This window comes from Schistocerca nitens, chromosome 4 (genome assembly GCF_023898315.1).
Source record: "Schistocerca nitens isolate TAMUIC-IGC-003100 chromosome 4, iqSchNite1.1, whole genome shotgun sequence".
NCBI classification, from domain to species: Eukaryota; Metazoa; Arthropoda; class Insecta; order Orthoptera; family Acrididae; genus Schistocerca; species Schistocerca nitens.
In genome coordinates, this window is record NC_064617.1 from 49,762,921 (window position 1) to 49,787,939 (window position 25,019).

Consider the following 25,019-nt stretch of genomic DNA (forward strand, 5'->3'; position numbering starts at 1 on the left):
CGCTCAGAGCGATTTGAATCTTTTTTTTTTTTTTTTTTTTTTTTTTTTTTTTTTTTTTTTTTTTTTTTTACCTGAGTCAAAGCTGGGTGCGGCCGGCATTCCCCGGGGAAAATGGGGCATGTTTGCGCAACCTTGTTGCAATGACGACAGATGCCTCGCCCAAGGACTCACAGTGCTTTTGTGCACTGCCAAGTCTCCGTAAACGTTCTGCAAGCCCCTATGAATGACTGCGATGCTCTGGTTTTCCGCTAAAAGAAACTGACGCACCTCCTTTAGAGAGACTATTTTGAAGGCTGCGTACAGCGCCGCCATCAACTGGAACTTCGCGTAAGTAAAGGGGCTGAAGCGGGACTATTCCACGATGTCCCACAGCAAATCCGGCCTTTTTGCAACGGAAATCGGCCGAAAAAAAGTGTTGCATTAGTCATGAGCGCCCTTCAATTTAACATGGGTAATGTGAATTACCGGAAAAGAAATAAAAGTATGTAAGTAAACATTCCAGGAAGTTCCGTGACTGCAGTATACTAGTGTAGTTAAGTCAGGTGGCTGTCAGATTCCAGACTGCACACTTTCATTACCCTCTGCTTCATGAGGACGCACACTGCCAGTACGACGGCGCTCTTCGGAGCCGCTAGAATCCAATAGCACCGCGGTAGCTGGGATACACGGGTGGACGGACGGGCGAACGGACGAATGAATTTTCAATCCCCCTATCGGGGACTCTCGCCGACGGCAGACAAAGGCCGGGAACCGCGCAGCCCGCCGAGTGCCGTGGTGGCTATCCACGGCCCGTGGCCGGCGCTCTTCCGGCGGAATGCAATTTCCTTTTGCGCCGCGCGAAACGTGCTTTTTGTGCGGAAGCCCGGGGCGGTCGCAGGCGCGTGAGAGCGCGCGCGCGCGGCGGCGGCGGCAAACAAAGTGCCCTGCCGCCCTGGATGCGCGCTGCGCTAACGAGCGCCGACCGATCGCGCCGGCAGGCGGCAGCTTTCAGCGTCCGTCCTGGCCGGCTAACGAGGTCGTGGCTAGCCCACGCGCCCTGTGCCCACGCCAGGGTCTCCGTGCAGACTATGTGTTCACGCATATCAACTACAATTGAACCTCATATAACGGTCCTCATCGACCTGGATCTCCAGTTAATACGGATCCTTTTTAGGTTTCCGTGCCTCAGTCGGTAAAAACTGAATCCTTATAGTACTGCTCTTTAGTCCGTCTTTCTTTCTGTCTGTACCTATGGACCCATGGAGGTGTAACGAATGGAAGTTTGTGGATCACTGTATCCAAAAGATACTTCCATTTACCGAGTATATTTTAATACTCGCAAGCTCATCAAAATCTATAGGGTTCGCTATGAATCGTGAAAATTGGTAAAAAGAAAATTTTGATAGTACAGCCGAAGTAAACAATCCGAAACTGTAAATTGGCAATGAAGTCACACGAGAAAAAAGTTGTCATTTCTTATCTCTCTGTCTGTTTGTCCGTCTCTTAAAACCCGACTTTCTTAGAAACGGATAAATATTACAAGTTGAAAATTATGTAACTTACTAAGGTTCATGTTTTCTTGGTGGAGTAAAAAATTTAAGCTTCTAAGTCGTTGCAATAAAAAGATGCGACCATTTATGTCACACAGTTTGATGAAACTGATATTTTCGCTCGTGAATATTAATGTCGGTGATGTAACGTATTCCAAATCATCCCTATAATTTCCAAAGTCAACTAAAGTGTTTCTCATGCCTAGAGAGAACAAGCAAATGTGTCTTTTACCCGTCATTCACCTTCTAGATGCACACACCACAATCGATGTTCCCTCAATTACATCGTGCATTGTGGATGAACCTTCAAACCCTACCCCTTCCACGGCATATTGTGGATCCGCATCCCAATATCTCTCTGGAGATAACATGTGGCGGATCCACACTCGAACGCTAACTGGGAGCCACCCGCGACACATGGATATACACAGACATACAGAAAACAGAGCAAACGCTTTCCAAATGTGGAGGTGACTGGATACATCCGAACAGAGTGCTATACCACGCCTCCCGATAAGTGCATTTGGGCTAGGTGTTACCAGATGTACTACATTTACAAGCAATTCTTGAACACAGAACGAGAGGTTATGTCATGATCGCGTGGATGGAGCTGACATAAAATCGATGGAATTGCAAAAATGTTGGGGGGGTAGGTATAAATTGACCGAATATACACCGAAATGCGGGAAAATTGAGGAAGTACTTGCGTATCTTCCGGTTGGCCCACAGCAGTTTTTACATGGGAACAAGTATGAGGCACCAACAGGAATCAAAGAAAACGTCGACATGGAATCGAAGGGAATCAGGGAAGCAGTCAGGTGTTTTTTTCCCGTCTAGGCAGCATTATATTGTAGGTCTATTGAGGTACCAGTGATACACATGAGTTGACTACTGCATTTCAGCTTTTCAGGAAGACAGAGGACCATTCGCCTCTAAACTCACATGCATCTGCGTTAAAGGATGAAAGACAGTTGACAGGGTGATCGATTGAGAGGGAGCTGTAGAGATATACAATTTCATTGTAGACTGATGATGCATTCTAGAGAGGGAGATGTTGATGTAGGTTAATTTTTCCACTGTTCTGTCAGGATTCATCAACGCGTGACACAGCCTGTGTTAGACTCGTATACAGCCACATGTTATGTATGTGATTTAAAGCACTGTCTATTTGCGATTGTTAACGGTCAATCTGTCGGCCATCAGAGGACTTCCATCTCATGTGTGATGAAATGTGACACATTCCTCTAAACGAACTATAATTTATGCAATGTATAACATCCACCTTTCGCATCTTGGGTGTAAAATCAAGACTTCAGCATCATAACTAAGTTAGCGATAGGTGCTTGGGAGGCACTGTATTCTCCATGTATACATTAGCACGACAGATGTGATGATGACTGGTTAGTGGCGGAATTACTTGTAATTTTCACATGTCGGACACTGTTGCTATGCGTTTATCTGTTTCCTAGTAAGAGGTATTCCCCGTTACTAACCGTAATTTTATATAGGGCTGATGCAGGCATAGTGTAATTTCTGATGTGTGATCAGATGTGAACAGTGGACGCTATACATTTCTGGAAAGCCATATTGTGCTCGTATCACACAGCTAATGTTTTCAAGAAGTAGTTTTTTCGTTTTACGGTTCGATAACATAGTTTATTGTAGAGAAACTGGGAAGAAATATATTTCTTACATTGGAGTATTAACAGCGCTATATTCCATACGACTGATAGGTCGTAAATGCCAGCTATCTAACATTATAGCCCGTTTTAAGTGTGGAACATTGTATCCTTAGAACTGCGTGGGTTTATGTTCTCTCTCACCCAAACCTTCCAGGTACTGATCCTAGAATCTGGAATAATACTTTAAAACTGATAGCCTGCTTGATTTACGTAAAAATGCTTCGAATTCCATCTGAGTGGAGCTCCATCTCGCATAAAAATCAACCTTTCTTGTTCTTCTTCACCGTCAGCTATTACATCACAACGCTTTCAAATCTGTTACTATACGTCGATAAAGCGTGCTAACCTCCTCGACGTAGGTGCATCTCGAGAAATCTTGTGCACTTGCATGAGCGAGGAGTCGGCAAGCTCCATTCATTCACGAGACGTGGAATGTAGTGGTCTACTTCTGGTCGATTGCGGATTAAATCGGTAACGGTGCTGCAGGGCGAGTTGGTAAATGAAAGTGTGAGAGGGGTCTTTCAGTTTCTAATTATACAGTAAGACTGCGAGAATGCTCTGTGACTCCCTTCAGCATAGAGATAGATCGTAAATTAAGCACTAAGCTCGACCTGTTAGAAACATGTAGAGCGCTGTCTGATATACTTTAATGATGGATGTGTTCGAGAATTAACAATGCATGGACATCCTGCACAGTTACCTATCCACATTCGCAATGATACTTGCAAAGTGGGGTGGGGGCGGTTTAGCTATGATACTGAAATAGGAAAACGTGGTGTCACATCAATCGTCAGTGTTGAAATTACTGTAAAATTGGTAAAACTGTTCACTCAACCAACTGTAATGCTCATTATTTCAGTACATTGGAGATGTCTTTTTCCCTCCATTCATCCACTGGTACGCCGTTGGCTACCACATAATGACTTACTGACATCGCTTGTTTGAGTTGGAGAAAGAGTTTTGGTGGATGGATATCACCGAAACAGTGATCACGTACATGACTGCAGTATGAGGAATCAGTCGAAATGGATTGCAGAACCATCAGCTATTCTGTCACTGTGATAGATGAGTTCAAATGTAGAGGTCGTCAGTCACTTTCAGACAGCAGTTTGCAAACTCTCCCAAACGCAGCCAAACTCTTCCAGTTTCCTTACTTTGTAACTGCCTTTTCTGTAAAATCAACCAGTGTGTGCGGCGTTTTATGGTAGGCGCAGTAGCAACGTGATTAACACCATGTGACATCTGGTATTCTGCGAGACGCAGTGGATCACAACGTGTTAATGTCAGTTTAGAACACAGACTTCAGTCATGGCAGAAAAACAAAATTTATGTCAGTGTACAAAGAGTGTTACAGCAGAAAAAAAAAAAAACAAGATTTCAAACAACGACACAGGGTCACAGGGAGCGTCTCTTGCGACTTCAAGTATAGTATTTGGTATACAATCATCCTCCTACAGTATAGGTGATGAAACTTTAAACTAGTCTCTGCAGTGGATTAGTACTTGCATATTTAATAGGATCGTAACATGTGCTCGAAGTCAGCAGATATGCGGTATCTGTTTTTGATATATGGGAGGAGAGAGATGTAAAAATTTTATCAAGTTCTCTATCAGAGGAAGTTAGTGGAGCTTTTATAGTTTGTAATTTTTCTCTGGTGGGTGGAACAGAATAACGATGATAGAACGTTGGGGTGATAGACGAGAATGGGCCCTGAGGGATGTGGATCTGTAGTACCTGCTTGTTCCCGTACTGCCTTTTATACTACCTCGTGCTGCAGAAGCAGGCTTCATTTCTGTCAAATGGTCATAACATAGTTCTGTCACAGTAACTCAGCTTCGCCTGTTTCTACATGGGTTGCAGAATGTGGTAGATAAAGCTTTCTCCGACTTTTACTTAATTCTGACATACATTGGAACAATCACTTGCGCAAAGCTGCAGGGATGGTAGCCTAGAGTCTGAGGGGTAGTTACAAGATGGATAGGGGCTGTAATTATTAAAGGATTTCTTCATTCGATCCAACTCAGGTGTGTGGTTGAAATCATAGACATCATTTCTACCGAAAGCATAGCACTAGAGATCTGAAAAGCTAGTGTACATTCTTCCGACCTCAATCATCACACCATCTACAACTGTTTGTGATCCTTCTCAATCAATCATTGCCCATAACTCAGTGGATATATCGTAGAACCTTTGACATGGCATCGAGACAATGCGTTACAAATACTGGAAAAATATCTACAGGCGGCGGCGTGAGGAAGTTGCAAATAGCGATTTTATACCACGCTCCTTAGCCGAATCACTTAAAAAAATTCGGTAATTTTATTACATGGGGACACCTTAAGCGACGTGTAACCGCACTGCTGATGTGATAATATCCACTATGGCGATCACCGTCTATATTCAGTGTCACGGTAATTGTCTGGAGAATCCACGTCATTCGTAGGTAATGCCATAAGTGGATTAATAAAGCTGGTATAGCTATTAACATGGATACTTGTGTGCACCTGTAGAACCAAGACCACTTGTGAATGTAATATGCTTATATTTCTTTAACATATAGCGGTTTTTAAGACGATTATGCCTCTGTATCTAAGACGTGGTGGCAGCACTCGCAAGAGAAACTTCTGAGGCATACCCACCAATGGTTGATTTTCGGACAGTATTATTTCGTATCACCAGCAATCGGTTATTGAAAAAGTATTATACTTAGTAGTGGGGAGTGCGTGATATGTTCTCCTTGAGAATCGGGCTTATAAAGTATGTGTTTGTGTTCCGACACGTGCAAAGGAAATGATTATGTCCAGTCGTAAGGAAAGTATGTATTTGACGTTGAGTATTGTGATAGCAGAGGGGGGAGTATGTCAAGTCATAAGAGTGGTACTCATATTACTATTTCCAGAGCCACAGCCATCAGCAGGGCGTATTTCCGATACTTTGCTCATTGTCGAATATGATTCAACTGAGACCGCTATCATAACACTTAGTTGTAAGTACAGGGATAAAATATATATGAGGCAAGTTTTTTTCCTAAGACGATTCTGTCTATGCGTGCTAGGCGTGCAGCGCCAGTGATTTGTGGTGGGAATGATTCCTGTTTCCCATTCACTGTAGGAGCCGTCCGAATGCAGAGGCCTGTAGGAGTGTAGGAATGTAGCTGACTTTTGCCATGTTGTCATCTAGACAATCGAATAACGAACTAATACTTAGTATGTGTTGGATAGCTCTCGTGATTGCGTGGAAATTTTTTTGCAGTTTCAATATGAATGTGTGTTTGCGCTGAACCGTTATTCCCTTCCATGTAAGTTGTCCGCTTGACTGCTTCTGCACATTTCGAACCTTTATTTAGTTGAGGGAACATCGATTGTGGTGTGTGCATCTAGCAGGTGAAAGACGGGTGAAAGACACATTTGCTGGTTCTCTATAGACATGAGAAACACTTTTGTTGACTTTGTAAATTACAGGGATGATTTGGAATATGTTACATCACCGACATTAGTATTCACGAGTGGAAATATCAGTTTCATCTATTTTTATCGAGTTCTCACGTAAAGGTCTTTACAGAGGGGATAGGTTTCTAGTTACTCATAGGTTTACAGCACACTCCAGCTCGCTAATGTTTAGGGTTTGTATAGAAATAATTTTGAGTCTATATCTACGAAATTATGTTGCGCAAGCGATGGGTAAGATACTGTTGTGTGCTTAGTATCGATATAAGTACAGCGAAAATGGTATAGTATTATGGCAAACCATGTGGCAATAAATGTGTTCTTGTAGTCCCAGAGTCTGGTGATGGGTGTAGAAAGCAAGCAAGGAAGCAGGTCCGGACCAGAAACAGTAAGGCGTTTACACCCAGGTTAAACGAGTCCAAATTTGTAGAACATTTCTGAGAGTGACTTTGGTACACTGAGGATGCCCTGGTCACGCATTGGGAGTGGTTGACTTGTGATCGTTGCCTGCGGGAGGAGTATGTACGGTGCTGTCTGTCTTCGTGGTATATGTACGAGAGTCTGGCGGTTGATAGCTATACGAATAATGTAAAAGGGGCGATTTTTGTATGGCGCAGGATACGAATTGTACGTTTACTACATCGACAAGTTTTCACACTCAAATATTCAAGCTCCTGTCCTCAGTCGGATATCAGTGTTCAATGGTTCAAATGGCTCTGAGCACTATGGGACTTAACATCTGTGGTCATCAGTCCCCTAGAACTTAGAACTACATTAAACCTAACTAACCTAAGGACATCACACACATCCATGCCCGAGGCAGGATTCGAACCTGCGACCGTAGCAGTCTCGCGGTTCCGGACTGAGCGCCTAGAACCGCTAGACCACCGCGGCCGGCGGATGTCAGTGTAATTGAGTAAGAGTCTTTCCATGTTTGACGATATCTAGGGAACATTGCATGGTTTAATTGTGGGTGCAATATGGCTATGTGTATAAAATAGTGTTTGCAGCTGAAAGTCTCGGCTGCAGAAAGAAAAAAAAAAGGCAGACGGTGCTTCCACACCGGCGGCATCAGCAATTCAGCAGGTAAATTCGGTAAGAGCCAATACTAATGTTTGATTCATTCACAAGACATCATTTTTACTGAGATATAGGAGTCTCTAAATAGTGGTGAGAACGTTTGTGTGTCTTGAAAGCAGGAAGGGTAAGACGTGATAGACAGGGTGCCACGTTAGGAGCATCAGGAGTAATGCATTCGGCGTTATTCCGCGCTCTTTTCGTAAAAAGGTTCTGTTACGGCAACAATTTCTGTGCATACAAGCCGAGACATCACGAAAGTATTTCTGGGACACTATAAAATATCCGAGAGTTTGACTTGGTTCTTATTTTAGACAGAATCGAGAGCAGTCAGACAGATTTCTATTGCACGATCTGTGATGTCAGTATGCACGTCACACATGTCCCATTAGGATCGTGCTATTCTGGAACGGATTTCTGTGCGAGGGTGAATCACTCGACAATTAGGTCTTCACTGGACCGGAACTAGAGAGAGGGATCACACCAGCAGCGGTGATCACACACGCACACGGCCCAGATTATGACTTGAAGCTTATTTAGATAAATATGTGATGTCAGTAAAACTTTCGAAGAACTTTAACTGTAGAGGTGACTTTGATATACCATCAGCAGCTGCATGTGAGTAATGGCTCGCACTTTGCGAATAGGTCTTCGCTCCTGTCTGGTCATATCAGCAACAGTGCCTAGGTAATCACGTATTTCGAGAGGAATTTCTCAGGTGTCAAGTATGAAAGGGATGCCACCAACTTTTGCTTCAGGGACCTGAACAGGCACCTGTGTGTGGCTTGGCAGCTGACGGCCGCATCACTTTGCGGGGGCTGCCAGTGCCTCCTGACTTCCGGGAGCATGTTTGGTAGCCTTCTGTGTTGTCCAGTGGACAGGGGAGTTTGGGCGGTGCATGCACACATTGTTTGCGTTTCTGTTGCATTATTTTGCGAGCAGATCTGTAGGCTGTGCTATGTGTTATATGAACAGTTTACGAGTTGATTTTGTGTCTGCACATCAGTGAACTGCATTATTTAGGAGGAGTTTGCATGTCTGTGTGTTGTGTACTGAAATTATTGCAGTAGCTTAGGAGTTGTTTGCGTGTCTACAGATAGTTAGTTCGGTAATTTACAAGTAGTTTAGAGGTCTGTAGGCTGTGTGGCATGGCCCCAAACATGTCAGAGCGTGTGTTTTGTACCAGTGTGATCAGTATACTGTCTCAAATCCAACCCTAAATAATTTGTTCCAAAATAAATAAAGTACACTCCTTCCTCTCTCCAGCAGCCCAGTGCGGGCTGAGCCATTTTCCCCTCCAGACAGTCATCTGGGGTTATTTCACAGAACGGACAACAGTACCCTCCGGTGGCATTACTGTGTACTAGGCCTGGACCCTCTGGTGAACACAATGTTTCCTGCCATTTTCCCCTCAATCCTGGATTATGTCACGGAACAGATGACAGTGCACTCTGGTAGCAGTACTGTGTACTAGGTAGCCCAATTGGCCTATCTTACCGCCAAAATCCACCATCTTGGATGACGTCATGTGCTGTGTCCAAGTCTACAGGCTGCTATCTTGAATGACGTCATCGCCACCATCTTGTATACATCTGGCAACAATGGGAAGTGTCGCTGCATCCAGCCTGTCCCCCTACTCACGAGTGCCTGATCTGTATTTCCTACACAGACACGACACCCTCCTTAAACAACTAAATAGATAAATTCAACAGTTCGCTCCACAGAAAGAAAGCGCATTATCTTCGTTTTCTCCTGTGTGTGTGACTTGTGATGTGAACACGTATGTGAAGGACTTGTTATGGTAACAAATTTTGTCCAACCACAATGATGATACCTTGCTAACGACGCTGCAACTATTTTGCAGAACGGATTAAGAGCTCTTGATGAAGAATTCGGATCCAAATTAATTAATGTTTTGAACCTTGGATACGAAAAAAAAGTAATCAAATGTTTTTTTTTCTTTCCACACTTAAACCTCCAGTCGAATTTCTTAAGCAGAGCTGCACTGAAGCTAGTGGCCAAGGTTAATTTTGGAAACTACGCGGCTATTCACTGTGGAATAATATTTTAGTAATTGAAACGACCTACTAGCTGTGTCATAGGTTTTTCCTGACGCTTTACTTGACAAATGCTTGAAAGGTGATGACTTCTTTAACAATTTCCAGCTCAACAGCATTCATTCTGGGGGGGGGGGGGGGGGAGACCCATTCCCATAAATAAGTTCAAAAAATGTTCAAATGTGTGTGGTCGTATGGGACTTAACTGCTAACGTCATGAGTCCCTAAGCTTACACACTACTTAACCTAAATTATTCTAAGGACAAACACACCCATGCCCCAGGGATGACTCGAACCTCCGCCGGGACCAGCCGCACAGTCCATGACTGCAGCGCCTGAGACCGCTCGGCTAATCCCGCGCGGCCATAAATAAGTGTGTGGGCATTTAAGGTTTTAGCGATTTAACAATTCCTCTTACTTTTTTCATTAAGACTGAGTGAAACGAATGTGTGTAATACACAGGGTGAAACAGAACACTACCTACAAACTTTAAGTATAGACCAAAACAAGAGAAAAGTGTCCGTTAAACGTGGGCACTAAAACGCTTACGTCAAGTGCTAGGAAGGTTGGATCCTGGACAGATAATGAAGGCTGATTGCTTATCTTATGGGGCATGAAAAATTCTTCATGTCAGTTTCATTTTGTGCACCCATTATTTTGATACGACTTGCAGCATTTCCATGTACCGGTGGAACAGTATTGTATGAAATGTATCGGATTTATGTTAGCCGGGTACTTCTCCCAATACTGTCCCTAAGCTTTCCTACAGCTCTATAATTTCCATTTTGTTCTTGATGCACGAAAATCCCTTCTGTTAATTCCATAAGCGGCTGCAGCGCCATTTCACCAGAGCAGGTCGACTGTGAACAGAGACTGCAATCTTGTAGATTTAGATCTGGACTGATCATGTCAGTGTGCAGTTCACATAATCTCCAGGGTATCAGTGGAGGTTCTCGTCCTACACGTTGTTCATTTTTTCCTAACGTGTAATTTGTGCTGTTACATACGTAGCATATCAAGTTACGTCTTTGTACAAATGTGGAATCAGAGAATGTCGTATTCCACTTCCTAAGTTACCGCAAAACACTTTTCGTTTCGTAGCTTTAGACACGCCAGTTTCCTCGCCATGGTGACGTACATCGAAATGACACACCTGCCCTTCCCCATCTTCGCTGATACTTGTATACCCGTCACAGAAACACGTTGCGTAACGCAGTACAAGCCGTCAATGAATCCGATGAAATACCACAAGAATAGCTCACTATTAAGTCATATTTAAAACGACGTACTTCTAGATATATTACACTGGTGGTTACTGAGGAAAATAATTTGTAAACCTTGTTTATACAGGATTAGTGCAGAGACGCTGGAAGAGTTCTACAAGGGACCACATGTGTGCAAGATGTCCGTGTTCATCATACACAGAAAATCCACTGAAGAGCCAAAGAAACTGGTACAGCACCACGACAGCATGCAGATGTGCCGCAACACGATGCGGTACGCCCTCGACTAATGTCTGAAGTAGTGCTGGAGGGAACTGACTCCATGAATCCTACAGGGCTGCCCATAATCCGTAAGAGTACGATGGGACCTCTTCAGAACAGCACGTTGCAAGGCATCCCAAATATGGTCAATAATTTTTATGTCTGGGACGTTTGGTAGCCAGCGGAAGTGTTTAAAGTGAGAAGAGTGTTACTGGAGCCACTCTGTAGCAATTCCGGACGTCTGGGGTGTCGCATTGTCCTGCTGGAACTGCCCAAGTCCGTTGTAATGCACAATGGACAAGCATTGATGCAGCTGATCAGACAGGATGCTTACATACGTGTCGCTTTCACAGTCGTATCTAGATGTATCGGCGGTCTCGTATCACTCCAACTGCACACTCCCCACACCATTACAGAACCTCCACCAGCTTGAACAGTCCTCTGCTGTCATGTAGGGTACATGGATTCATCAGTTTGTACACGTCCATTCACTCGATACAATTTGGTACGAGACTCGTCCGAGCAGGAAACGTGTTTCCAGTCATTAACAGTCCAATGTTGGTCTTGACAGGCTCAGGCGAGGTGTACAGCTTTGCGTCGTGCATTCAACAATGGTACACGAGTGTTTCGTCGAATGGTTCGCACGCTGACAGTTATTTATGGCCCAACATTGAAACCTGCAGCAGTTTGCAGAAGGGTTGCATTTCTGTCACTTTCAGCTATCACTTCAGTCGTCATTGGTCCCGTTCTTGCAGGATTTCTTTCAGAGCGGAGCGATGTCGGAGATTTGATGTTTTGCCGAATACCTGATTTCCTGATTTTCACGGTACGCTCGTGAAACGTTCGTACGGGAAAATCCCCACTTCATCGTTACCTCTGAGTTTCTGTGTACAAAATCTCGTACGCCAACTATAACACTACGTTTAAACTCATTTAAATCTTCATAACCTACCATTGTAACAGCAGTTACCTGTCTAACAACTGCAGCGGACATTTGTTGTGTTGTATAGGCGTCGCCGACCGCAGCGCCGTATTCTGCTTGTTTAGATGTCTCTATATTTGAATACGCATGCGTATACCAGTTTCTTTGGCGCTTCAGTAATAATCAAAGTGCTATTTGAAAAAAAAAAATTGCACAAATATTGAGTGAGATCTTGATAAGATTTCATAATATTATAAAGATTGGCAACTCGCTTTAAATTTTCGTAAATGTAAATAGCAAAAAAATCTATTATGTCATTGATTAATAGTTGGAATCGGTTTGGGACCCATACCAAATAGGGTATTACTTTAAATCACTGAACGTGTACAAAGACTGTTGCAGGAATGGTAACTTGTGTATTTGAGCGACGGGAGATCTTCAAAGAAATACTGAAAATCCTGACCTTTCAGACAGACGCTTTGTCACTTATGTTCAGATGGAATATAATATGAATAATATAGCACAATGTCACAAGACCTATTGTCTGGGCAGAAGGTCATGTAAAGGGACATATTTAGAAGATAGCAGGTAAAGGTCTTCTAGAAAACTTTTCCGAGGTGTGACGGATTTGCACATCTCCAACATCGCGTCGATGATGGTTCGTCTGCCGGCAGCTGTGGCCGAGCGCTTCTAGGTGTTTCAGTCCGGAACCGCGCTGCTGCTACGGTCGCAGGTTCGAATCCTGCCTAAGGTATGGATGTGTGTGATGTTCTTCGGTTAGTTAGGTTTAAGTATTTCTAAGTCTAGGGGACTGATGACCTCAGATGTTAAGTCCCATAGTGCTTAGAGTCATTTGAATATTTGAATGGTTCTTCTATTAGAAACAGACACTGGGGCTCCTGCTGGTTAACACAAGAGGAGCGATGTAGCTTGAAGACTGATGCCAATTATCAAGGGAAAGCTGACTCACAAAGTTTCAGAAATCATTATTATGGGTGCAATTTAGGAGTACACTGGAAACTACTATGTAATGCTCCCGTAGGCTCTGTGAAGACAACGTTAGACTAATTACAGCTGGAAAAGAAGTGTTTAAGCAGTGCCCTATGGTGGACAGAAAAAGCCATAATTTATGGTGTAATGAAAAGTATCCTTTGCCGTGCAGAGTGTGAATGTATTAAGTTGGTCCGTACGTTCGTAGCGTTTCTGCTTTGCAAGATGGTATTCTGATTGCTATTGCGTTATTTATCGATTGTCATTTTTTATTTGTAGATCACTGTTGCTATCTGAGTTTACAAATTGTCATTTTTCATTTGGAAATAGTGAGTGGACTTGTGGACGCTAGAAAAGGAGAGCCAACTGGAGAAATCGGAACATTCTTATTCTTCTGTTCTTATTTTTCTGCTTGAATTCAGTAAAGGGATGACAGCAGGCGAAGCAAACAGAAACATTGGCGCCGTGTATGGGGATAATGCCACTGTACAGAGCACGGCAAGAAAATGATTTCCTCGTTTTATGAATGATCGTTTTGACATTAATGACTCGCCACGTTCAGTAAGACTATCGTGGTTTGACGAAGTTCGTTTAAACTCATTTATCCACAAAGGTCCCCTTCATTGTACTCGAGAACAGGCAAATATGATGAACTGTGATCGTTCCAACATCGTGCGACATTTGCATGCAGTGAGGTAGGTTCAAAGATTGTGTGTTCTATTACCGCATGTCCTAAACCAAATCCACATAGCTCAGTGAGTGGACATATGTACATGTGTGCTTTCCCGTCATCAAGTGACTCTTGAGCAACATTGACCGCTTCTGTCCCGTATCGTTACTGATGACGAGCAATGGTGTCCTTATGCTAACAGAACGAAAAGAAAGGAATGATTGAGTCGAATCAAAGTAGCAGCTGCCCGTAAAAAGACCAGCCCGTATCCATAAAAGATAATGATACGCACCTGGTGGAACGACGACGGTCTGGCTTACCACAAATTGTTTCCACGAGGTGTAACCGTCACTAGTGACATTTGTTGCCATCAGAGAGACCGCATTGAGGTTAGACACCTAACAGGAGATGGATTGCGAGGTCATTCCGCACCTACCTTAATCACCTGACTTTGCACCCTCAGATTTTCACCTTTTCCGCTCCTTATCGAACAACCTTCAAGGAACTTTCTTTCCCGATGAAAATTCCCTCCAAACACGGCTCGACGAGTACTCCGTTTCAAACCCATTTGAGTTCTCTAGTTGCCGACTGTTGTAAATTTCCAAATAGTGAAGGAAAATATATTAACGGGGCTAAAGTCTCTATTATGTGTATCTGCTGGGTTTATTAAACTTATGGAAAAACAGTACAAACCAATCCAATCGATTTAGATCCACGTTCCCCAGAACTGTAACTGAATTTGTCAGCGTAGGAAGACGCTTGGAAAGAGGCGACGGCGTGAGACTGGCGGCCCCCGAGCGGCCTTTCTGGGCCACTAAGAAGAACCAAAAACAATTATCGTGTTTCTTAAGGACCCATCCGCTGAGCACTCCTAGAGCTCTGGAAATAGCATGCTGGGCTTGCTTTTACGGCCAATAAAACCGGGCGCATGTCCTCCACTCGTAGATGCGCACCGAATCTCGTTTCCGTTGCTCTCCGCATTGCCGAATCGATAACCCTGGCTCCTTGCTGTAACCTTTTGGTGCTCTAGAAAGGTGCTACGGGTCATGGGTGAGCGGTGTGCAAGGAATACGTGCCGTTCTCTACTGCGAAATAGTTGCGTCGTTGGTACGAGAGTTAAGATACTGACTTGAATATGTTGTAATCCCTTTCCGAGCAATGCGGTTTAGTATTTCCTCAGTTTGTCGAAGCACCTCAGGTTACTGTCACTACGGTTCTTTAAAAAATGTACAATTTGTCAACGTACCCTGTCAGTTCTGTTATTTATATTCAAGAACAAGGAGAGTAAATATAACACTGTTCTACAATTTCCTAATGTTGAATACTGTGATAAACAGAATACGATTTTCTTACATTTGTTGAGTCTTAAAATCCGAAATTATTTACAGAAGAATGGAAAAACTGGCAGAAGCCGACCTCGGGGAAGATCAGTTTGGATTCCGTAGAAATGTTGGAACACGTGAGGCGAAACTGACCTTACGACTTATCTTAGAAGAAAGATTAAGGAAAGGCAAACCTACGTTTCTAGCATTTGTAGACTTAGAGAAAGCTTCTGACAATGTTGACTGGAATACTCTCTTTCAAATTCTAAAGGTGGCAGGGGTAAAATACAGGGAGCGAAAGGCTATTTACAATTTGTACAGAAACGAGATGACAGTTATTAGAGACGAGGGGCATGAGAGGGAAGCAGTGGTTGGGAAGGGAGTGAGACAGGGTTGTAGCCTCTCCCCGATGTTATTCAATCTGTATATTGAGCAAGCAATAAAGGAAACAAAAGAAAAATTTGGAGTAGGTATTAAAATCCAGAGACAGCAAAGGACTTGGAAGAGAAGTTGAATGGAATGGACAGTGTCTTGAAAGGAGGATATAAGATGAACATCAACAAAAGCAAAACAAGGATAATGGAATGTAGTCGAAATAAGTCGGGTGATGCTAAGGGAATTAGATTAGGAAATGAGACACTTAACATCGAATATCGATGTAAGTGTCAGGAAGTCGTTTCTGAAGATATTTGTATGGAGTGTAGCCATGTATGGAAGTGAAGCACGGACAATAAATAGTTTGGACAAGAAGAGAATAGAAGCTTTCGAAATGTGGTGCTACAGAAGAATGTTGAAGATTAGCTGGGTAGATCACGTAACTAATGAGGAGGTATTGAATAGGATTGGGGAGAAGAGAAGTTTGTGGTACAACTTGACTAGAAGAAGGGATCGGTTGGTAGGACATGTCCTGAGGCATCAAGGGATCTCAAATTTAGCATTGGAGGGCAGCGTGGAGGGTAAACATCGTAGAGGGAGGCCAAGAGATGAATACACTAAGCAGATTCAGAAGGATGTAGGTTGCAGTAGGTACTTGGAGATGAAGGAGCTTGCACAGGATAGATTAGCATGGAGAGCTGCATCAAATCAGTCTCAGGACTGAAGACCACAACAACAACAAAATCCGAAAATGAAGCTGAAATGTTTCTTTTGTATATTTTTAAATAAATGATGACTAACGATGAAGAAATATTAGATACCGTAAAACCGTACCCTGTAGGTTTGCCTGTGGTGTTGTGTTTCAGGGGCGTCCCGTTACTACATCCAGCAATAATCGGTTGACATGGAGGACTGCCGTTTCCCTTCGGATAAACACCCCTGCTCTCAGCGTTTCAGTGAAGGGTTTCAGGAAGGAGAATATCTTTGTCATGTAGTACATAGCGAATTGTGGAGCATACATTATATTATATTATATTAAATTGTGGTATTTAGCACACTTTTTTTTTCTTCGTGAAAACTTCTTTGGTTATAGAGGGAGCTATATATTAAAAACCATAATTCGAACGTTCAGTAGGCTTCCTATAAATAATCAGAGTTTTAAAGGGCATGTGACGTCTTTGTCCATTCGTCCACCTGTTGTTCATTGATATGTTATACTTTAATGAGCAAGCAGAAAAGATGTGTTTTCAATGTTTTGTCGCGGTCGCATATCTTAAATGAATACGCGAGAAAGACACAAATTCTGTAATAGATTTCAATGAGTATTTCATCGAATCAAATATTAGCTCACAGAAAAATATAACAGAAGTGAAGTGCATTGTTAACTGCATTGTTAACGCATTTCCCAGACGTTGCTGTACATTCCTGGCAATAGCACACTGCGTATTGACGTAAATCTGATGAAAGCGCTTCGAGAGAAATCAAAACAAGACCAGTTACTACAGACTTCCATAACAACTGCACACCCTTACCTGGTCACAGCACAACTGACGGCGCGTAGGGTACCCAGCCAAGGAATGATTCTGTGCTGTGAGAACAACGCTGGACCCAGGCAATGCTGCCCTCTGCTCGTATTACAGGCATTTTGGCGCGTTGTTTAGTAAAAGAAAGAGTAAATACAAGCATGGTGAGAACAACAATTACGAATTTGGTGATGCCACGTTATCAGAGTACAGCTGATTTCATTTCCATAATTTTTTGTTTGTTGAAAATTGGTGTTTCATCAGATCACCGTATTAATAACTTAAAACATTGTTATAATTCTATGTGGTGTTTATTTACAGCTGATTTTTTTAAATACTTTGTTTGGGAATGATGCGTCGGTATTTTCAAATGCACCGCCATTATTGTCCAGTGAAAACGTCATCGCCGCACAGTAGCCTCAGAGCTTTCACGCCGAAAGCTCTTGAGAGACATTTGGCGAAAATCGGCCACCATAGATCGCTTTCATCGAATGCGAAGTGAGTAGCTGCTCAATGTTTGGTGCTGCAACCATATAGTAAAGTAATGGAAGTAAAACCACAAACAGTGGAATACAGAGAACATAACGAAAGTTGGTAATGTCGCTACGATGTAGCACAACAAAGTATGAGGACGTACTGTGTGGTTATAACAGTTTACGTACTACAGAAATACGGCGCTCCGCCAGATATAATGTATGATGTGAAGATTGTAGTGCACGTAGAAACCATTACCTAAGTATAATACAGCGCTAAACGAGAGATACCTACTATGGAATTCAGTACACACAGGAAGAACGGCAAGCTGTTAGTACCTGCTAAGTGAAGTTTAACTGAGTGCCAAACGTTTTATACTGTTAGGGACAGCGGAAAGATGACACCAAACGCCCTTGCGTAGGAGAGCGACTTGCTGTTAACGTGATGGAAGATGAAAAGGCGTCATTTGGAGGACGTATTGGGTTCACTGGTAGAATCTGGCAGAGTTTTGGATTAATTGCTATCAAACAAGGTAAAGGTCATAGAAATATTCCTGTAGAATTTTGGAATCGTTATTGGAAGTAGCAACCAACTCATTATTCAAGTTACTGTACAACGTCTATGAGACTGTCTGTATGCTGTCGGAAGCATCCACAAAATTTCTCTAAGCACGTCCGCCGTTACCTGCTGAAGCTATGAAGCCGATAACGGGAGACCAAGCTGCTTCGTGTGTGGCGGGAAATGAGCCACCGTTTTGATAAATGTTGTGTAACATACGGTGCTCTCATTCAGTGCATAAAAATTTGAACTTTTCTCTTTCCAGGAATATTGGAATTGTGTTTCTGTATTTCGTAGTTTGGAATCAATAAATGTTCCCTATTTTTGAATAGCTCTATTTTGCTGAGGTACATCTTCCTTGTCAGTACGTGATATAGATGTGTTTAAATTATCAATTAATGTTAATTTCCGCCATTTCACAAAATATTTTGTTGTACTTTTGGTGATTTCGTATTACATGCTTTTGCCACTGTTATGAAGGTATCTACAGAGCTACAGAGGTAAATGGGCTATCAAAACGAATAAATGATTGCGGAATTACTACTCTGTAACGAGTCGCCAGAGACACCGTGTCCCATATATTAAAATACTCGGAAAGCACCAGTGATAAACCTCTGGAATTTGATCAGCATATCGCTACACAGCCACAAGTCGCAACAGGTGGACGCTACGAATTAAGATCATTAATTCCGAACGCTTTGTTTATGATAATATAGCCGTGTCCCCTATCTCGGTATAATATTGAGCACAGAATGTGTCTAAATAAACTGAATCGGAAAGAGTAACAAATAAATGAAATACTAAAGTGCGACACGTTCTTTAGTGCACTAACAGGAATCTTCCTGGGCAGGATTATGTGTTGATACGTTTCTTTGAGAAGTACTGCCCGGTTCGACCTCAAAACCTACAGACGTCCTTCCAACGTTTTGGTGACAATCTTAGCGCGCGTACGCGGTCGGAAATTATCACTCTTTCACCCCCTACTTCTACTAGTATAGGATGCGCACGACCACCACTTCAACATTAACACTTCGGACCACGCAACATTGTCCTGTTGGGACCTGCTGCATTGACTTCTGAAAGAGGAATAAGGATACCGCTTTTTACACTATTGGCCATTAAAATTCCTACACCAAGAAAAAATGCAGATGATAAACGGGTATTCATTGGACAAATATATTATACTAGAACTGACATGTGATTACATTTTCACGCAATTTGGGTGTATAGATTCTGAGAAATCAGTACCCAGAACAACCAACTCTTGCCGTAATAACAGCCTTGATACGCCTGGGCATTGAGTCAAACAGAGCTTGGATGGTGTGTACAGTTGCAGATGCCCATGCAGCTTCAACACGGTACCACAGTTCATCAAGAGTAGTAATGCGTGTTGTGACGAGCCAGTTGCTCGGCCACCATTGACCAGACGTTTCCAATTGGTGAGAGATCGGGAGAATGTGCTGGCCAGGGCAGCAGTCTAACGTTTTCTGTGTCCAGAAAGGCCCTGCAACATGTGGTCGTGCATAATCCTGCTGAAATGTAGGGTTTCGCAGGGATCGAATGAAGGGTAGAGCCACGGGTCGAAACAGGTCTGAAATGTAACGTCCACTATTCAAAGTGCCGTCAATGCGAACAATAGGTGACCGAGACGTGTAACCAATGGCACCCCATACCATCACGCCGCGTGATACGCCAGTATGGCGATGACGAATACACTCTTCCAATGTGCGTTCACCGCGATGTCGCCAAACACATATGTGACCATCATGATGCTGTAAACAGAACCTGGATTCATTCGTGCACCTTTTTCGTCGTTGAGTACATCGCAGGCGCTCCTGTGTGTGATGCAGCGTCAATGGCAATCGCAGCCATGGACCCCGAGCTGATAGTCCATGCTGCTGCTGTTCGTGCAGATGGTTATTGTCTTGCAAACGTCCCCATCTGTTGACTCAAGGATCAAGACGTGCCTGCACGATCCGTTACAGCCATGCGGATAAGATGGCTGTCATCTCGACTGCTAGTAATACGAGGCCGTTGGGATCCAGCACGGCGTTCCGTATTACCCTCCTGAACCCACCGATTCCATATTCTGCTAACAGTCATTGGATCTCGACCAATGCGAGCAACAATGTTGCGATACGATAAACCGCAATCGTGATAGGCTACAATCCGACCTTTATCAAAGTCGGAAACGGGATGGTACGCATTTCTCCTCCTTACACGAGGCATCACAACAACGTTTCACCAGGCAACACTGGTCAACTGCTGTTTCTGTATGAGAAATCAGTTGAAAACTTTCCTCATGTCTGCACGTTGTAGGTGTCGCCACCGGCGCCAGCCTTGTGTGAATGCTCTGAAAAGCTAATCATTTGCATATCACAGCATCTCCTTCCTGTCTGTTAAATTTCGCGTCTGTAGCACGTCATCTTCATGGTGTAGCAATTTTAATGGCCAGCAGTGTAAAACTGAATGTTAGGCTCCATTCATTCAAACTCGTGCGGTATTCGTAAAGTTCACTACTCTCGCTCACATATTTGTTTTAATATTACATTGTGTTGCATAACGTGTCTATCGAAATTTAATGTTTTTCAAATTAATGAACTTTCGAATAATCTTATCGATAAAGGTGCTTCTACTCTGGGCTGTCATAGGCAAACTCCCTACACGGCGCCGGCCGCGGTGGCCGCGCGGTTCTGGCGCTGCAGTCCGGAACCGCGGGACTGCTACGGTCGCAGGTTCATATCCTGCCACGGGCATGGATGTGTGTGATGTCCTTAGGTTGGATAGGTTTAAGTAGTTCTAAGTTCTAGGGGACTGATGACCACAGATGTTAAGTCCCATAGTGCTCAGAGCCATTTGAACCATTTTGAACCCTATACGGCATGGGGAAAAACTATAGCGACAAACATCGAGGGGCTGTAGAGATTGTTGCGAGGTATTGTTTATCGACACGAATCCAGGTGGGGAAACATCATCCATCTTTGCCTTACTGTGTTGAAGCTACAGGAAAACCGCCTACCGCTAAACCATCCCTCGGCCACCAGAACCTAAGTGTGCACGCTGCGCTTTATAATGTTGTAACGGACGTGATGTGTTCGTTGCCGTATAACTTAAGTTACTTACGTCAGCTACAAACTCGCTTTTTTGCCAAGGTTGTGTCCTAATTGTCTGTGGGTATTCTCCTCAATTTATTTTCCAAGCCATTCGCTTTAGCGTCTCCCCCGTCCCCACATATATGCCACCAACTCATCTCCCCCCTCCCCGCTCCCAACAAGTTTGTCACAGTAATTTTGTTACACATTGTGTAAATTGTTTCCCACATTGGAAACCGACAATCGCAGGCAGCGTAGTGACTCAGTACTACACCTTCCCATCCTCCAGCTAAGGCGGCAGCATCTGTGGCTGTGGGACAGTGCCTGATGCATCCACCATCGACTGCAGCCTGTCGTGGACAAACCTATTTTCGAAATCGGACGAAGGAGACGGAGAAACTAAATACTGAGTTTCGTGTTAAAAACACTTCACACGTGAGAAAGTAGTGACGCACCATAGCGTGTCGGCCACACACCCGTGCAATAGACATGTTCAAATAAGCACTGCTGTGTTGAGAAACCACTGAGCTCAATTCAAAGGAAGCGGGAATGGGAACTGCGTCACACTTCACACTGAATATGCTGCTGAAGACACCCCTTTCTTTGCTTATGCCTGGCTACAATTCCTACGGAATAAATAATTCACACGCACTGATCACATCACCCTCTTACCAAAAACCGTAAAAGAATTGGAGTAGTCTCTCTATCTATCAATGTGTAGCGTGATGCTAGAGGATAGTCCATGGTTAATTTGCCTATGAGAAGGAAAGCTTCTCTCCAATGTTTCTTTATCTACATTTTAAGTATACAAACCACCTCCTGCTGTGTGGCGGTGGGTACTGGGTGTCCCTTTCCTATTACAGTCAGCAATATTACGAGCTAGGAACCACTGTTGCTAAGCCTCAGTATGGGCTCCATTCTCTCTAATGTTTGCTTTATGGTCTTTTGAGGGCATATTTGAAGGGAAATGCCATATGTTGGCTTCCACTTACAGGAGTTTATACTCCCGGAACTGCAGTCAAGAAGCACGTGGCGACCGCGCAGCGCACCCTCGTGGCTCGTCATTCGACTTCAGATGAGCATCACTGGGTTGCTTCGTGATTGCCAGAAGAACCAGAGACCAAACTGGCTGATTTGCTTTTTATTTTCTCTTTCAGTCCCACCTGGTAAGGGGTCTCAGACGCATGAACAATCGAGGGTCTTGGAAGCTACTTCCTTCGTGGGTTACTACGCTTCCTGGGGGTTCTTCTGTCATCAGCCAGCGAATGGCGCTCCCTTCTGGCTACCTAACTTTCGATGTCTTTCTATAAATTCAAAGACAAAATAATTCTACAGGTCATTAGTTCAAGTAGTCCACACCAAAGTATTTTGAAACTCACCATTCTGTAGGGAAGCAACCTACTCACGCTGTAGTAAATTCACATCAGTTTCCATTGTGTGCCAGCCAGTCTGCTGTAACTAGCTCTGACGTCATAAATGTTGCGCAATACCTTAAAAATCAAGCAAATGACCTAAAACTTTTCTGGCATGTTAGAAGTAATACCAAATCAATATGTGTTAAATATCAGTTCGATAACTTCAGCCATTTCCGAAATTTGGACGTTTTTCTGAAAAATCATTGGCGCAACAGAAAAGAGCTAGAGACTTCAAAATTTATATTTAGATTCATCTTTCATAATGATTTAATAAAAACAGTACTTTGGATTTCACAAATTAAGATTTTAGTGGAAATTCATGATTTTCTGGTTTTCGTCTCAAAACTGAAGGAAGCAAGATAGATTAAGTAGGCTAAGAAATAAGGCTAGGATGTTTAGATTTAAATAGGTTGGAGGTCCGCTATGACTATGAAGATGTGAAAAGTTTCTTTTGAATACCTATAAAATTATAGCGATAGCGGATCTCAAAAGGGACAGTTCAGAGCTCATCTGCTGCGTGCAGTGCAATTAAATTAATTCTCTCGCCCAAAATACTTAACTTAGCCACGTCAAAATTTTATTATCAATACTTACCTGCGTGCTGAATGCACAGTTAAATTAAGAGTTTCATCGGCCATCAGCAAGAGAAGCTATAATTTATTATGTAACTTGAAGTGGTGCATTACTAGCCCAGCGGCTAGTCGGGACAGCCGATTTGATCAGGCGTTCCCTTAGCCGTCCGCACCGCGGCTTTATATATATGAGCGCTGCGTGAGGAAGCAAGGCCCCAGTTTTCTCCAGACGCTGAATCACTCGCCATCTGTGTCGGCAGTCGCGTCACGTCGGTATCACTGCTACTAACAGCCTCGGATGCCGTATTCAGTTACTCGAGATGCGCGTAACCATGAAATCATTTCAAGTGATTTTCATTATCTAGCTTCAGTTTGCGTATTGTCGTATTTTCACGTGCCGTCGCGGGACAGACATTCTACCAAATATTTAGCATGGCGTTTGATGAAATATTCTCATCAAATTATGGCGAGCATTCTTTTTAACATTTAATTCGGACATTTATAGTTGCATCAGCGCATTAGACTCTGAACTGCTCTGTTAGTTAGATTGTAGGGATACTTGTGTTTTTATTTGTGACTTTGAGAATATACTCAACTATTTTGGAAAATCGTTTTTGATTAGAAATCCTGGATAATCTCCTAATTCCTCAGAGCTATAAGCTGCAGCTATAATATTATTCTCAGATGAAGTGGGCACTAGGAACTCTAATTACAGGCTTCACGTTTTGTTAAATCACTTTCTGGGTGCCTAAAAAGTAAATAGAGAGCCAGTGTTGAGAACGGCGAAAGACAGCATTAACAACATTCTAATAGCCAGAAACTGATTCAACAAACAAACTTTTTAAACAGCAAACGATTAATTTTCAATCCTAACAAAACTCGCCGCCCCACATATGGTGCATCGGCCGGGAAATCAACTAAGTGAAAGTGATTTTTAACTATTCGGATTCGCGAGTGAAATGCGAGACGCAGCTGGGTAATAGAACAGTGAAAGTGTTACGTGTGCGTGTGGACGACGCAATTGGATTAACAACGCATCTGGATTGACGGAGCTGGCACTGAGTCTAGCGGTGCTGCCGGCATCGCGAGTAGCCAGTTTCGCCGCACCGCAGTCGTCAGCCGCAGCAGCCGGAGCAGCGCCTGTAGTTACGGGCCACGCAAACACACAACAGCCGTCGGAGTGCCGTCTGCAGTTCAACGTGCCACGTCGCATCAGTAATCCTGGTACGCTGCACCGACAACGTCGTGCAGAAGGAACTAAGTTAAGTGAAAAGCTGTTAAAAATTTTACTAACCGGCACTAAAAGACTGTCGGCGATGGAACCGCCAAAAGAAACTGAGTTTAAACTTAAATTAGAACCTATGTCTGTTGAGGGAACTGTAAATTCAGACAACGGTTCAAGTGTAAATATGCATGGAAGTAGTAATGTTAAAGTGAAATATGAAGTATTGTCTCCTGACAGTAGTGTGCGAAGGGGCAATGATTCAATAATAGAGACCCCTGTAGTAAAGCAGAAAGTAGAAATTGTAAATTTATTGGATGATAGTTTCTCTGATGAATTAAAAATGAAACAGTCATCAGAGATGGTAGGGTTTAAGAAGGAGCAGTTATATGACTAATCAATCAGAAGTTTCATTTAGTTTTGATGATTCTGGTGTTGGAGCTAGTTTTTCGTCACCTGAGTGTGATAAAAACCCAGCTAGTGAGCAACCCAAAGATGCTGGGGCTGTTGATTTAAATGTTATATTACAAGCAATAGCTGCCAGTAATGCTAAAATGATAGCTCAATTAAAGTCTGAAATAAGTGAACAGGTCAAAAGCAGTAATGCAG